At 37.4% G+C, this 15,560-nt stretch overlaps 1 long non-coding RNA gene across 1 annotated transcript in view; it reads left to right on the top strand.

Moving 5' to 3' along the window:
- Positions 1-1,454: 1,454 nt before the first annotated feature.
- Positions 1,455-15,560, top strand: part of LOC126176007 (uncharacterized) — a 33,176-nt gene continuing 19,070 nt past the window's right edge. The window contains exons 1-3 of the long non-coding RNA XR_007535634.1: positions 1,455-1,745; positions 6,935-7,604; positions 8,600-8,806. This is a non-coding gene — a long non-coding RNA (uncharacterized LOC126176007). The remainder of the gene's footprint in view (positions 1,746-6,934; positions 7,605-8,599; positions 8,807-15,560) is intronic.

Genomic DNA, 15,560 nt, shown 5'->3' with positions numbered 1-15,560 from the left:
TCATCTTTTAGAAATCTGTTAAAGAGTTGAGCATTCTGACTACTACTTCACAGTATATTTATTCCCTCATGAAGTTTGTTCGCCGGCCGGTGTGGCCGAGCGGTTCTAGGCGCTTTAGTCTGGAACCGTGCAACCGCTACGGTCACAGGTTCGAGACCTGCCTCGGGCATGGATGTGTGTGATGTCCTTAGGTTAGTTAGGTTTATGTAGTTCTAACTTCTAGGGGACTGATAACCTCAGATGTTAAATCCCATAGTGCTCAGAGCCATTTGAACCATTTGAAGTTTGTTCCTTTTGAGCTGTGGTGGATTATGTGCAACAATGAGGTACATAATTACGATGGCAGGAAAAAAAAAGACATAGCTACATTACTCCACTTTAAGGTTGTCTGTAGCACAAAAAGGGGTCCACAATGCTGCAACAAAAATTTATGATCGGCTAGCTAGTGACATAAAATGGGTGACAGCAAGGTAAAATTTGAAAACAAACTGAAGAACTTTTTCCTTGACAACTCCTTCTATTCTGTAGAGCAAATTCTATTACTGTAATGTGTGAAAGGTGGAGGGTAGGAATTACTAACTCACATCCATGTATTTTTTTTTCTTTCTGTTGTACAAAAATAAAAAGAAACTTTCGGAATGTAACTGTATACAGAAATTAATTTGTAATGTGAATGTAAAATGACTCGTTCCTCATCATTACGAATATATCGTGCACAGTGATCTGTGGAACATGCAACAATAACTAGCTAACTTACTAACAGCATAGCCACAGTTAACTAACAGCATAGCTACAGTCGAACATAAACTGCGGCATAGCGTAGTAGCCATTAATGTTGTCAAGTGCTTACTGTAATACTGGTTCTCGACGAACTCTATGTTATTAGTGGAGTGCGTAAGATGCGCAGTGGGACTCGAAACCGTAGATTCAATAAGAATCAAGAGCTGCGTAAGTTATTAGAACGGCGGAACGTTTTGAGAATATTGGAACTGGTACTGGTTTCAGCACTTATAGTGCACCTGTTTTGTTTTACCATTACATAAAAAGTCAGCTTTGAGATCTAAATCTTTATATTTTCAAATACGCGCTTCGGCGTTACATAATACAGTATAATAATCTGAGGATTAGGATTTCGTGAAACTACAAAACTAGTCATTTGAAGAAATAAAAATTTGCGCCTGGAAGCTAACTTTTTTTGTATAACGTGTAATATTATTTCCCCTTGCCAACCCCTGCGCAGTTTCCGGTGCCCGACAACCTTAGCCAAAAGTAACAGACAATAAAATTTTATAAAATAAAAAAAAAACTTAAACGAGCCTTTTCTTTTTTTACACCTCCGGTTCAATATAACTGAAAATAGTGCGTCATTCCTATAATAAAGACTCCATTTCACTGCTTTTGTTGGCGCCTTTAGTAAGATCCATAAAATTATGAACTGCGCACATGATGTAGAAACTAACAGCAGCAGGTTCCCCAAATAACATTAGGAATATTTTGTTTGGAAATAGTGAACGTTCAGTGCTCAAAATAGCTAATAAAGGGAAATGGTTACTACCCAATACATGATAAACTCTTTTTTTTGTAGTCAATCTAGAATTATTTGCGTCCGTGGGGACTTTTTAAGATGAACATCGGGACTTACCACAAGTCGTGTAGGCCGTAGGGACATGGTCGAAAATAAGTTGGCAACACACGATAGTTTTCCTTTTGTTGATAACTGTTGATTCGAACAAAATTTCGTAATTGTAAGTTTATGTTTTCATATAATTATATTTATGGTGTCGTATAACCTATCAGAACTTACGTTTGTGTTTGGCTGTAATAAATGTTTTATTATAAACTGCGTGTTGATAATAGAGAAAAGAAAGAAATTGTGCAGTGATTTTAACATACACTTTTGATCTGTATTTGAATGTTGTGGTTAACAACAATTAGTTACAGTGTGTATCTCTCGCAAAGCCCGTGAAGAGCTGGAACTGAACTTGGAAAGGGGAGAACACGAGATTATACGTACTGTATTTTGATTAATTTTTCATCTCACCGGGGATCACGTGCCATTAATTTTTGCGCCGTGTATTCGTTTGAAGACCACTAGGCATCCGTTTCTGCTTTTGAATCTTACTGTATGACTTTCCTTCAGTGAAAACTTCATTCAGCTTTTTTGTTATGTTATTCTCTCGTATCTACTTGTGTCAATTTGTATCAAAAAGAGTTGGTAGGTAGGTAGGTGTGAGTGATTGTTACTATATTATGATGTAGTTGTGAGACTACTATTGTAGTACGTTTACGTAAGTTTCCCCATTGTGCCTGTTAGTTTTGTATATTTTCATTAACTTTCTATGCTACAACATAATTGGTGGCCTTATATATTGCTTGTCGGACAATTTACCTCCTAGTGCATCACTGGCGTGCTTGCCTTGCCCTGCCGCAATGCACATTTTTTTCATTTCGTGACGTTCACTTTCTGTTAAAAATATTTTTTTCTTGTTACATCCATTATGTATCCGATTTTATGGAGAGCGCATGGGTCATTCCATGTCAAATAAACCAATTGTACTACATGATTTGAACCATGACCCCTCAGATTTGGATGAATTATTTTTCAGGTAATGTACCCACTAACACTAGTTTAAATTTGAGATTTCAAATTTTTCTGATCTTTGGTTTTTGAGTTTCAAGGGTTTAAAAATCAAAAGAACCTCTGTTTTTGATCAATCAATGATTGTTTAAAATGCTGTAGCTCAAATACTATACAACCCAGAGAGCTCAAATTGCACCATTGTTTTCCTCTAAAAATGCCCTTCAATTTGATATGTAACATGACTAAAATTTTCAGATTTAGGTAGCATAAACTGTTCCAAAAAAACATGAAATTTCCAAAATACATACCCTCGGATTTCTATATAAAAATTGTATGTGTTGTCCAGTCTAACTGACTACATGCGTGCAAAATTTCAAGATGGGATCTCATTGGGTTCTTATATAAAATAATATTTTACTACCGCAATACACACTAGTGAGGTGAAAAGCAGACTGTTAGAATCACATAGGCCTACCTTAGGCCTTCACAGCCTAGAAATAAACTTAAATTATTTTTTAGCCTTTTTATGCAACATTACACCTTATTGTTTGTTAATTCATCAAATGATATAGTGTTGTTTTAATTTAATGTTCATGATTCTTTTAACTATGCATCAGAAGGGAGTGAACACATTTTAATTGGTAATATTTGTGCAACAAGTCAAAATTTTGAATAAAGCCACTCACATTCATCCTTAGTCGTAAATGGCAGAGATTATCTTTTTCTTGGTTTTCCAGTGTTATTTGTAATCATTTACAACTCGTTCCTTATATTAGAAATTGGCATGTAAGTAATTTCACTTGGGAAAAAGATTAACTTGTTGATATCTGCATGGATAGAACTGTACTTCTAATACCAATTGGTATTTACAAAGTTAATACACATGGTATCTATACAACTTAGCGTTTAGTGAGGGGAGGTGTAACATAATTTAAACGTGCTTCTTTTATGATCTTTTAATACTTTTCCAAAGCAATAGAAGACAACTTCATTTTTTTAGCACTTCAACTGAGGTTCTTCCCGTAGCTGTTGTTGGATTCGCTGTTTGTAAAAGAGTATTTCCTTGGACATCTAATATATCTCTTGGTTGTGGGCAAAAAGACTGGGCTGGACTCTTTGGGTGTAAAAAAAATTATTCGGTACATGTCATTGTATTTTTCTTCAGTGCATCATAGCCACCAAGAGTCGTCATATGCTACTGTCACAAGACCAGCAGTAATATTTTCCATATGTGACGGTGTTATTTGGTTTAGTGTTGTCACATATTCAAGAGACTCGTCCAGACTAAAATGATAAGGCTTGACAGTAATTTGACTCTCTGTGCAGGGTTTATATGAGTGAAACTTTTGTGTTCCCACAATCGCTTTTGAGTCACTAAACCGAGGAAGTTAAGTATTCTTTGGTCAGTTCATACTCCTCTGTTGTGCAATATTCAAAGTCAATGTTTTTTATGTTTTCTATGGCAAATACATGAAGTGACTTGGGTGTTAAGATTTGTTGGTCATATGGCCTTTGTAAGCTGGCTTTAGCAGCTAGCCGCTTAACAGTTCCACCAAGGACATCGCATATGCTCTTGCCATGGGATGTTGCAAAGAACTCCAACTTTGTCTCAACTTCAAAATCAGTTTTATGCAAACACAAATTAAGGAAGTTTTTCTTATCTTTATATTGTGCAGCGCTGCCATCAGAAAAGTAAGTAGGCCTAATCTTTTTAACTGCAAAAGACAAGTTTTGGTTTATGATTTCTAGCAGTTTTTCTTGGAATACGTAGAAAGCAACTGCATTATGTTTCAGGCAATCTGATATGAAGACATACTGCAGATGTTTTAATTTTCCCTCCCATTTATAATATATAATGAAAGGGTGCAGTATAGCTTCCCCCGTTGCATCAAGGTGGCCATAAGTGGGGTAGTGGCCAAAACTAGAACCTTGACCCTATATGAAAATCTCACGTTTTTTTTATAATAAAAAGTGAATGTCGTACAAAATCGTAAGATTCTTAAGTCATTATTATTTTATGGGTAGACAGAAGCGTCCGATCCCACGCGTCGGCTTCGACCCGTGACTTAAGGGTGTTGTCGTGTGTGACGTCATGGCGGCATGGAGTTTGGTTTGTTAGTGTGGCGTGTTTGTAGATGTCGTATTGCGGTTTGTAGTGCTGTCTGGTGGTATGTTCAGGGTTTTCGTTTGTGTGGTGTAATGGGCTCAGTTTGCTTTTGCTCATAATCCAGAATTGTTTTGAGTGTCGGCTGTGTTTGTAGTCAAAATTCATTTAAGTAAGTTTTGTGTGAAGGTTAATTTAGTGTTGTTCGCTGTACATTGTGTGGTAATTTTAGTAAAATTAATTAGTTGTTGTTTTTGTTCAGGAATGAATATGATGGATAAAATTAACAGGGCACAGGTCAAGGGAAGTGTTCGATCCCAATGTGTGGCTGTGTATGTTGATATTGGTATTGGGAGATGTTTTTGAGCTATATAGGCAAAGGAAAGTGTTTTATCCTAATTTATGGGATCGGGAGCTGCTGTTGAGCTATATAGGTCAAGGGAAGTGTCCGATTCCAGATGATATTGTGTTTAGTGCTATTTGGGGAGTTTTGTGATGTCGGTTTTTTTCATCATTTTGTGTGGTTTTGTATGGGGGTGGGTGTCTAAATTTGTTTTTATTTAGTTTGCCCCCACCCAAAAACACCCCATTTCTCGCGCTTGTTCCGTTAGTGTCATTAGGCTTTTTGTGGGAAGTGTGTGTGTTTGTTTTTCGATGTATTTTCGTCCTCATAATGTGTATGTACCGACTTCATATGCGCCATATTGAAATCGTGGTATATGGTCGTTTCCGCCATATCTGTGACGTCATGGATCAAAGCAGATGGGCGGGATCGGATGCTTCCGTATTTCCTTTTTTTAATGTATTTTATTCTCACATTAAAATATCATTTAATGAGTTAACAAACAATAAGGGGGTAATGTTGCATAAAAAGGCTAACATAATAATTTAAGTTTGTTAGAATTACATAGGCCTACCTTAGTATTCATAGCCTAGAAATAGTCTGCTTTTCACCTCACTACTGTGTATTGCGGTAGTAAAATATTATTTTATACAAGAACCCAATGAGATCCCATCTTGAAATTTTGCATGCATGTAGTCAGTTAGACTGGACAACACATACAATTTTTATTAAAAAAATCCGAGGGTACGTATTTTGGAAATTTCAAAAAAAATATTTTTTTGGAATAGTTTAAAATTTCAAATTTAGGTAGCATAGTCATGTTACATATCAAATTGAAGGGGATTTATAGAGGAAAACAATGGTGTAAGTTTGAGCTCTCTAGGTTGTATAGTTTTTGAGCTAAAGCATTTTAAAACAATCATTGATTGATCAAAAACTGAGATTTTTTTTTTAATTTTTTTTTTTAACCCCTTGAAACTCAAAAACCAAAGGTCAGAAAAATTTGAAATTTCAAATTCAAACTAGTGTTAGTGGGTACATTATACATTACGTGAAAAAAAAAAAAAAAAAAAAAAAATTCATCCAAATCTGAGATATCAACTTTCAGGCTGTTAGTTGATTTGAGACGGAATGACATACTGTTGTATGGACGATTAACAGGGGCGCTACATACAGAAGGAAAATAGATTATCCCGTATGCAAAACCAAGCCTCAACGGGTAGATCAGATAACAAATTAAATGCTACTGAACTGAAATCTGTAGAAATGAAATTAATGCCCCAATTTGAATAAAAGAAGGGATAAGTTACAACGATTCGTGGTGTGTAATTTAACATTTAATTTGGTAAGCGGTGAAAGTGGGGGGGGGGGGGGGGAGTAACAATTGTAGAGAGAGGCCAAGGATTGTAAGCCGTTTAAAATAGCTTTAGGTATTAGTATTTACATAGGGATAAAACTGGCACATGGGTAGACTAGTGTGAAAAGCTACATCAAACTAGTCATTTTAAAATTGCTTGTATTCGTATTTGTGATGCATGTACACTGTAAAAATGAAAGTTGATGCAAGTTTACCACTTACAAAAGCTGAAATGTAAATTACTTAAGACCACTGTTATATGCTGCTAAAATTGGGCACTTTATAGAAAACAATTTGCACTAAGCTGTTCTGCTGATTATGTAAGCTGAGATAGTCTTATAATTTGGAAAAAGCTGTTTCACTAGTGATGGAAATCTTTGCATTGTAATTAATATCAATTTGAAATTACAAATTACTAGGCAACTTACTATAATATGCGATAATGTATTTTTAAAGAAATCAACATTCGTTATTGCATTATGAATTCTGCTATTGTAAGATAATATCATAATATAATTTGTTTGTTCTAAAACAGTTTTCGTTTTTCAGGTGCCAACTGTGTACTGATGAATGTCGTAGTCCCTTCTGTATAAGTACTGGACCTTATAGTTACAGAAATTGAGGCCACAATGACAGTAGAATTGAATCAGCTGGGAGATGCTCTGCCTGCATTGCAGTTTTCTTCAGTTGCAAGGCAATTGGGGCAGCAGTGTAGCAGTAGCTTAATAACCAGGTTATGTGACGGCACACAGACATTTTTTGTCATCGATTACCACATTCCCTCATTTGTGATAAGTTTTGATACATCAAGAGCTGGTATTTCATGATTTGCCTGAGGTGAAACATCAGTTTTGAAGATGAAATTTGTGGTATCGTAATGGAGCAAGCAATGGGGAACATAGCAGCACACTGAACAAAAGCATATGCAGATGATGATTGACGACATCCCGTGTTTTACAAATTCCAGTTTTGAAGATGAAATTTGTGGTATCGTAATGGAGCAAGCAATGGGGAACATAGCAGCACACTGAACAAAAGCATATGCAGATGATGATTGACGACATCCTGTGTTTTACAAATTCCAGTCTCAATACATCACATATGAATAACACAGTTGTTTTGTGTAAGCGCTACTCAAAGATGAAGAGGAAGTTGTGGTGGGTTGCATCAAACCAGTCAGAACAACGCTTATGAAATTTTCATTACTTCCTCTTACAAGGTAAGATGTGATAGTTCAAATTTTGGACTCAATGTACTTTGTTGGATTGCTTTTTTTATCAGGGTTTTTTCTTCCCATTTTGTTCTGATTCACTGTAAGATTTCCCACAAATATCTTATAATGAACCATAAAGCTGCAGAGTAAACCTACTTATGAAATGAAACTCAAGACCAGTAATTATTTTAGATGTATGCTGTAATTCATTGGTATGGGTTAATGCTTTCTAAGTTTGAAGTCTCTTTCAATATGATGGTGCATGCCAAACTCGGAAAATGCTCACCAGACCAATTGTGAATGCAGTTGTTCTTCTTGGGATAGTTTGTATCTGTTTGTCCCATAATCTCCATGTTGGTCTCCCATGGGTTAAACAAACCTTTAACCATTTGTGTCATCCCTCTACGTATGCATTAGTATTCTTTGTTAGTCTTGTGTGGTAATAGTCCTAAAGACCTCGGCACTGTTTCAAAATGCGTCGCACATGTACATTGTAAGCAGTCTCCTTTGTAGACTGTTTGCATGTTCCTAGTGAAGCTAGAAGTAGAAAGGATGACAAGGACTGCATTAACGTAAGGTTAATCAGCACAGCAACATATTAAGTCTTATTGGTTATCACACATCACACACAGCTTTCTTGGGATGTTCTTCAATATTATAAGTTCCCCCAAGTTTCTTGAAGTTAATACCCTTTTCAGTATAATTCCTCCCTCCCCCCTCTGAAGTATGCTAATGCTTATTACAAAAGAACTGAAATACCTTTTTCAGAAGAAAATTATACTTGAATCTGCCTAATCACTATTCAAGTATCAGAAAATTAAAATGTGTAAAACAAAATGCCTTGAATCTTGCCTTTTACAATATTTCTTAATGAAATAAGAATTCAAATCTAACTTGTTGGTAGTTTCTCAAGGAGAAAATTTCTCTGTTTGTTTTCACATTTTACTTTGCTGTCACACATTTTATGTCACTGGCTAGCTGATCATAAATTTTTGTTGCAGTGTTGTACGCCCCTTTTCGTGCTACAGACAACCCTAAAGTGGTGTACTAAATGTCATTTTTCTTTCTGGCATCGTAATTATCTACCTCATTGTTCATTGTGAGCTGTGGTGTATTATGAACAACAAACGTCATGAGGGAATAAATATACTGTGAAGCAGTAGTCAGAATGCTCAACTCTTTTAACAGATGTCTACAAGATGATCATGGTAAGCACAACATGACATAGTTACAGTACATTTTTGTGCGATGAAGACTTTCTTTCTTAAAGATGGGTTACCACAGAACATAATTCTGTTGACATTATTGAATGAAAATATGCAAAATACATCAACTTACTTATTTGTCTCGTCCCAAGATTTGTAATGCTTCCAGGTGCAAATTGGTTGAACTAAGTTGTTCTAAGAGTTCCAGAATGTATATAATTTCCAATTTAAATTCTCATTAATATAGACCCCTAAGAAATTTGAATTTCCACCTTACTTATTATTTCCTCACCATGTGTTACACTTATTGTTGATGTAGTGTCTATAGATGTGAAGAACTGAATATGTTGTGTCTTTTTTAAATAGAGGCTGAGACCATTTACAGAAAACCGGTCAATGATACTTTTAAGAACTTTATTTACAATTTGTTCCATTTCTGTACATATGCTTGGATTGATTACAATACTAGAGTCATATGCAAAAAGAACTTATTCTGCTTGTTGTATAGTAGATGGAAGATCATTAACATACAGGGTGTACATGAAGCCGGGAACACTTTCAGTTATTTATTACAGAAAACCCAAACATTGTACAGATATCATACATATGCCATTTCAAAGAGAGAGGGTTTTTTTTTTTTCTTTTTTTTCTTCCATGTATACCGCCACAGCGTAGTTTGGTAATTTTCTGATAGTCGGTAGTCAGCACTAATTGCAAACATGGCGACTATGCTACAGAAGGGGACAGCTGTTCCATGAAATGGCCTCCCTGATCACCAGATCTCACTCCATCTAACTTTTTTTCTGTGGGGACACATTAAAGATGTGGTGTATGTACCGCCTCTACCACATGATGTAGCAGAGCTCCGGGAGAGAACACGGGAAGCGACTGCCACAGTCGACGATGCCGTGTTGGGACGGGTATGGCAAGAATTCGATTACCATGTTGATGTCTGCCGGGTCACACATGGTATGCATATCAAATATTTGTATAAAAAAAAAAAAAAAAACACTTTCAGAGTTTCTTTTCAAAATGCAGTATGATATCTGTACAGTGTTTAGTTATTGTACTATAAATAATTGAAAGTGTTCCCGGATATTATGTACACCCTGTGTATGAGGAATAGTGGTGGATCTAAGATTGAACCTTGTGGAACCACATACATGATTTCTCCCCAGTCAGAATTATGTCCCTGGACTACATTTATTGAATTGCTAAGTACAGTTTTTTTCCATTCTTCTGGCTAGATATGGCATTATCCATGAGTTGGCTGTACCATCCACTACATATCTCGACAGATAAAAAAGGTTCGAGAATTAATCATACAGCAAAGTATGCATCTCTTTGTGTGCTATCGTGGTACCATCCAAAGATTATAGTGCTGTAACAAAGTCAGCAGCTTGCATCAATATAACAAAAGATAACAGTGTCTCGCTGAATACTGCAGTGACAAATGGGAGGCACTGGTGAACCTTCACCGTGCGGGATTAGCTGAGCGGTCTAAGGCGCTGTAGTCATGGACTGTGCGGCTCGTCCTGGCGGAGATTCGAGTCCTCCCTTGGGTATGTGTGTGTGTGTGTGTGTGTGTGTGTGTGTGTGTGTGTGTGTGTGTGTGTGTGTGTGTCTTTGTCCTTAGAATAATTTAGGTTATGTAGTGTGGAAGCTTAGGGACTGATGACCTTAGTAGTTAAGTCCCATAAGATTTCACACACATTTGAACATTTTTGGTGAAGCTTCACACTTCCTCCCAGCCCCACAGGGCCATCACGCAGACACTGATTAACATCCACGGACCAGAGGAATCCTTAGCCCAGTTCATGATCAACGATTAAGATGATAGCATAGTCTTAAATAGGGCACCGTGTATTTCATGCCTTCTGCTGAACTTTAATTTTGAACCTTATGTTAGTGTACACCAAGAGAAGAGTCTTGTAAAATTTTTTGTGTCCGGTGATAGTTTAATATCCATATACAGTAGCTAAGACTCCGAGCATTCCTGTGGAAGTGGAATATATACAAAGTTAAATAAATCTTCATATCTGTCTTGTAATAAAGTGAGCTAATATTTCCGTTCTCCTCTCGCAGCAAGTAAAACGTCCACTGTTTTAGTGCCAAATGTATTTTTGTCATGCACAATAGCTATGATTTGCAAAGAAAACCTTCTTTCGATATCTTGAACCGTTTGTGAAGTAGACGGGTGCTATGATTACGCGATTCACATCATGCATGGACAGAACAGTGGGTGCACAAGAATTGTGATGGATATCGCTCTGCTCTCAGCTTTAAATATAATTTCAGTATGTTAGCTACATTTCATATATTGCAGTCATGATGTTAAACGAATCATATGCAAAGACTGTGCAGTGTGTTTTTTACCTTTGAATGACATGTCACATACCGTCTGTTATGTGAACACTGCTCAGCCTTTTACAACGGCATGACTACCACCAAATTATCAGTTAGGATGAATGGACATAGACAGAGGATGTATACTGGCAACAAGCCTCCCCTGACTCAGGTTGTGGGTGACTTTTCTGCACTCTACTCCTTTTCCTAAACCTCACCAGTCCTTTTCTGCTCCTTTTCTTAAACCTCACCAGTCCTTTTCTACTCCTGTTGTTAAACCTCAGCAGTCCTTTTCTTTCATCCCTCTTCCTTCCCCTTCAACCATTCTGTCAGGAGGAGGAGCCACTGGCTCCGAAAGCTTGCATGCGTAATACCTTTGTTATACGTGTGTTCTCCTACCACCGCTTGGAGAGTAAATTTTTTATTTGTCCAATTACATTGTATTTTCAAAAACTGATTAAGTTCATTTAGAGAAGAGTTTTAAATTGAAAAACTTAAGTTGTCCTAGTCTTCTTCCTCTTCGGCGGCTGTATAGATACTCTTAAACTATCTCTTTCCATTTATTCTGGCCCCTTCCTAACATTTTCCAATTCCTGTAGCCCGTCTTCTGAATGTCTTCTATGATTCGATCCTCCCATCTAGTTTTTGGTCAACAATGTTCACTCTGTCCATCTGTCTTTCCTTGTAAAACTTTCCCCATCCCACCCCCACCCCGTCCCCGTACCATTTGTCCACACCCCATGTCTAGCCCACCTCATCCTAGATGACTTGCTAACAGGCTGATCTTTGGAGATGGGGTACAACTCCTCACTCTTTCCCTTTCGCAAATTGAGCAGATGATTCTCCCCCCGAGTGTCCTCTTGAATGCATCTGGCAATTCGGCGTCCTTTGCTGTCAGAGCCCAGGTTTCAGAGACGTGAATAACCACTGGTCTGGCTAGTTTTGTTGTTCTAGTCAGGAGCCTTGAAGGTGAAACTTTGTTAAGGTGAAATAAGCTTTATTAGCTGTAGTTAGCCTCTGCTTTATTTCATAGAAAGTATCTTTGAAAAAGTCGACCATTTCAAGTACCTGGGTTCAATTGTTACCATACCTGGGTTCAATTGTTACCAGTCTCAAAGGTGTAGATACCCATTTTTATTTTGGCTGGGATGTCCTCCCTGTGTGTTTTTCCAGCAGCTTGGTATTTTGTTTTCTGCTCATTGATATTTAGTCCTGTATTCCTGCCAGCCTGTTCAAGTGAGGTGAATGTCTCTGACACAGTAGCAAGAACTCTTGACAGTAATGGAAATGTCATCTGTGTAGGCCAGTATTTGCACAGATTTATGAAAAATCTTTTCCCTATTTAAGGTATTTGCATATATCATCACCTGTCTCCAAGGCGACATTGAATGGGAGGCGTGCCAGCGCATCACCTTGCAGTATTCCTAATTTCCAAAGCATTGGACAACATTCCTCCAGTTTTTATGCTAGCTTGTGTCCCTTTCATTGTCAAATCTACTATCCTTGTTAGAGAGATATTTACATCCCAGATTAACCATTGTGATACCTCTATAGTTACTGCATTCTGTCTAGTCTCCTTTCTTATATATAGGGCATGTAATTCTTTCTTTCCATTTTTGAGGTATTTCCTCTTCTTCCCATATTAGTTTAACCAGTTTCAGGATGTTTATTTCCAATTCAGAGCCTCCTTGCTTGAAAAGCTCTGCTGAAATGCTATCCGTTCCTGGAGTTTTCTTCTTTAATTTCCTCATTGCAGTTCTCACCTCTTATAAGTTACATAGTCCACACTGTTATCTGGATCCTCTTTCTCCTGTTTTCTGTTGAGTTCCTTAGTATAACTGCTCTTGGGTAAGGAGTTTGTTAAAGTAGTGACACCACCTCTCTCAAACTCTTTCTCTTTACATATAATTTTGCCCTTCGCATAGCTTCTTCTCTTTGCTTATAATTTCGCCCTTTTCATCTTTTATTAAACTTATTCTGCCCTTGAAAAGTTTCCATGCGTTATTTACCTCTCTTTAAAATTTCCTTGCCTCATTTGTACTTCTTAGAATCTTCACCTCATCAGTATTTGCCTTCATCCACTCCCTCTTTTTCCTTTGATGTGTCCTTTTTTTTAGTTCTCTGTTTTTCTTTATATTCTTCCATTATAATCCTGGTGGTTGTAACGTCCTTCTGTATGTTTCATTTGTTTCTGTTTCACATTTGGTTCTTGTTTGCCTTATGCTGCTCCCAAGTATCTCACTTGCTGCTATCTGTACTGCCTTTTTTATCGTTTCCCATTCATATTCAGTGTTTTTACATTCTCGAGCGTTTTCAAGGGCCTGAATTATTCTCTCCTTGTATCATTCCTATGCTTCCTCATATTCTAAAGCTGTAATGTTATATTTGTTTGTTCTGGGCTGGGTTTCTTTCACTGCGTTAAATACTCATGCCCTCACCCGTGCCAAAACTAGGAAAAGATCCGTGTCTATATTTTGACCTCTTAAACTCCTTACATCCAGTTACTCTGACTTGTGTCTTGCACCAGTTAGTACATGGTCAGTCCGATTTATTGTATTTGCCTCTAGTGCTGTCCATGTTCCCTTATGTATTTCCTTGTGTGGGAACAAAGTGGAGCCTACCACTGTGTTTCTAGATGTTGCAAAGAGTATCAAACTTGTCCCATTGTTATTACTTACTGCATGTCAATTGCATATACTGATTGTCGGTCTGTAGATGTGTTCTCTACCCAGCTGGCCGTATAGGTCTCTGGCTAATATTTTTGTATCATTCCCAGTGCATTAATCATATGCTCTTCCCAGAGATTTGTAGAAAGCTTCTTTCTCCTCATCCTCTTGATTCTTCAGTTGGTGTGTGGACATAGATAGTAATAGGATTCAACCCCATGAACCCAACACTAAGTGCTTACTCACAGTCCCCTCTAAAAATGGGATTCAAGTCTGGTAATGAACTTGCTAAATATGAAATAATATCACTAGAGAACTTAAAGTATAGATACACACTGTACAGATAATAATTACTATATTTTTTGACTGCACAGGAAAGGTGAAACAGGCCTGTGTCAGTGCATGTTCACTAAAACAACTGGAGTCAACTTTTCATGATTTAACAATGGAAAATCCAGGATGGAATGTACAATATTATGAAAAGGAAAGTTGCCACTCACCATATAGCGGAAATCCTGAGTCGCAGATAGGTACATCAAAAAGATTGTCATAAATAAAGCTTTTGCCCAGTATGGCCTTCCTCAAATACACATACACACACACACACACACACACACACACACACACACACACACACACACACACACACACACGGCTAAGCTTTATTTGTGACAGTCATTTTGTTGTACCTGTCTGGGACTCAGCATCTCCGCTATACGGTGAGTGGTAACTTTCCTTTTCACGATATTGTACTTTTCATAATTGACATTTATCACACAGTTTTTGAATTACATTTCGAAAGAGCTAAAGTTATTAACTGTAACTACTTTAGACATTTTGACAATAATCAAGCATAATTCAGTAATAGCATAAGTGGCAAATTTTTCACTTACTACAGCCTCAATTCACCCCACATTGCTTTCATACAACAGAATTACGCAGTAGAAAGGTACATCCCACTCTCGTATAATGTCACATCATCTTCACACACAGAACATAATAATATTTTTTAAAGCAAAGATTTCAGCCTCATTTCTCAATACATTCTCTTCCTGCCAAGAAGTGTACAGAACAGTCTTGTGCCAAAACCCACTTCAGAGTTGTGTACATAGTTCCATGTAGTCAGCGCGTACACAACTTTCCCACTAGAGCGTGCCCCGCTAAGCACAACAGCGCAGGCGCAGGCTTGTCCATCTCCGCACTACGAGATGGCGCTGCCTTAGAGACAGACCAAATTCTGCTTCCGCCGATCCGCGTATTAATATGTAACGCAGCCAATGAGATTGCTGCTAACGTAGAACCTTTTCTCCTCGCAGATCACACTCGCGCAGTGATACCTGAATGTGCGGGTTATTATAACAAGTGTACAGACCTCAGATTAGTCAGTCTGCATTTGTCTGCACCAGTCTGTACGAGTCTGCATTAGTCTGTACCAGTCTATAGTCAAGTTTCAGTCTGCGCCTAATAAGATTACCATATTCCTGTACATAGCCATGAAGATAAATGAATAGACACTTCGTCAAGTATCAGAGATATGTGAGAATAAGATTAACGTACCAAGACCAAAGGAACTTCAGATTGTCAGTTGTAAACAGCATCCAGAACCAAGTTACGTAATGTCTATGCTTTTTATTATTTTAATAAATGTGTGTGAAAATTAATCAAGTTCTGTTTAAAGTTGGTCACCGTCAACCTGGTACTCTAAGCGTGCAAGTGACATTTCTATCATCTGACCTAACGGCAGA

The sequence above is a fragment of the Schistocerca cancellata genome, chromosome 3, assembly GCF_023864275.1.
Source record: "Schistocerca cancellata isolate TAMUIC-IGC-003103 chromosome 3, iqSchCanc2.1, whole genome shotgun sequence".
In the NCBI taxonomy this organism is placed as follows: Eukaryota; Metazoa; Arthropoda; class Insecta; order Orthoptera; family Acrididae; genus Schistocerca; species Schistocerca cancellata.
This window is presented reverse-complemented; position numbering and strand designations above follow the sequence as displayed.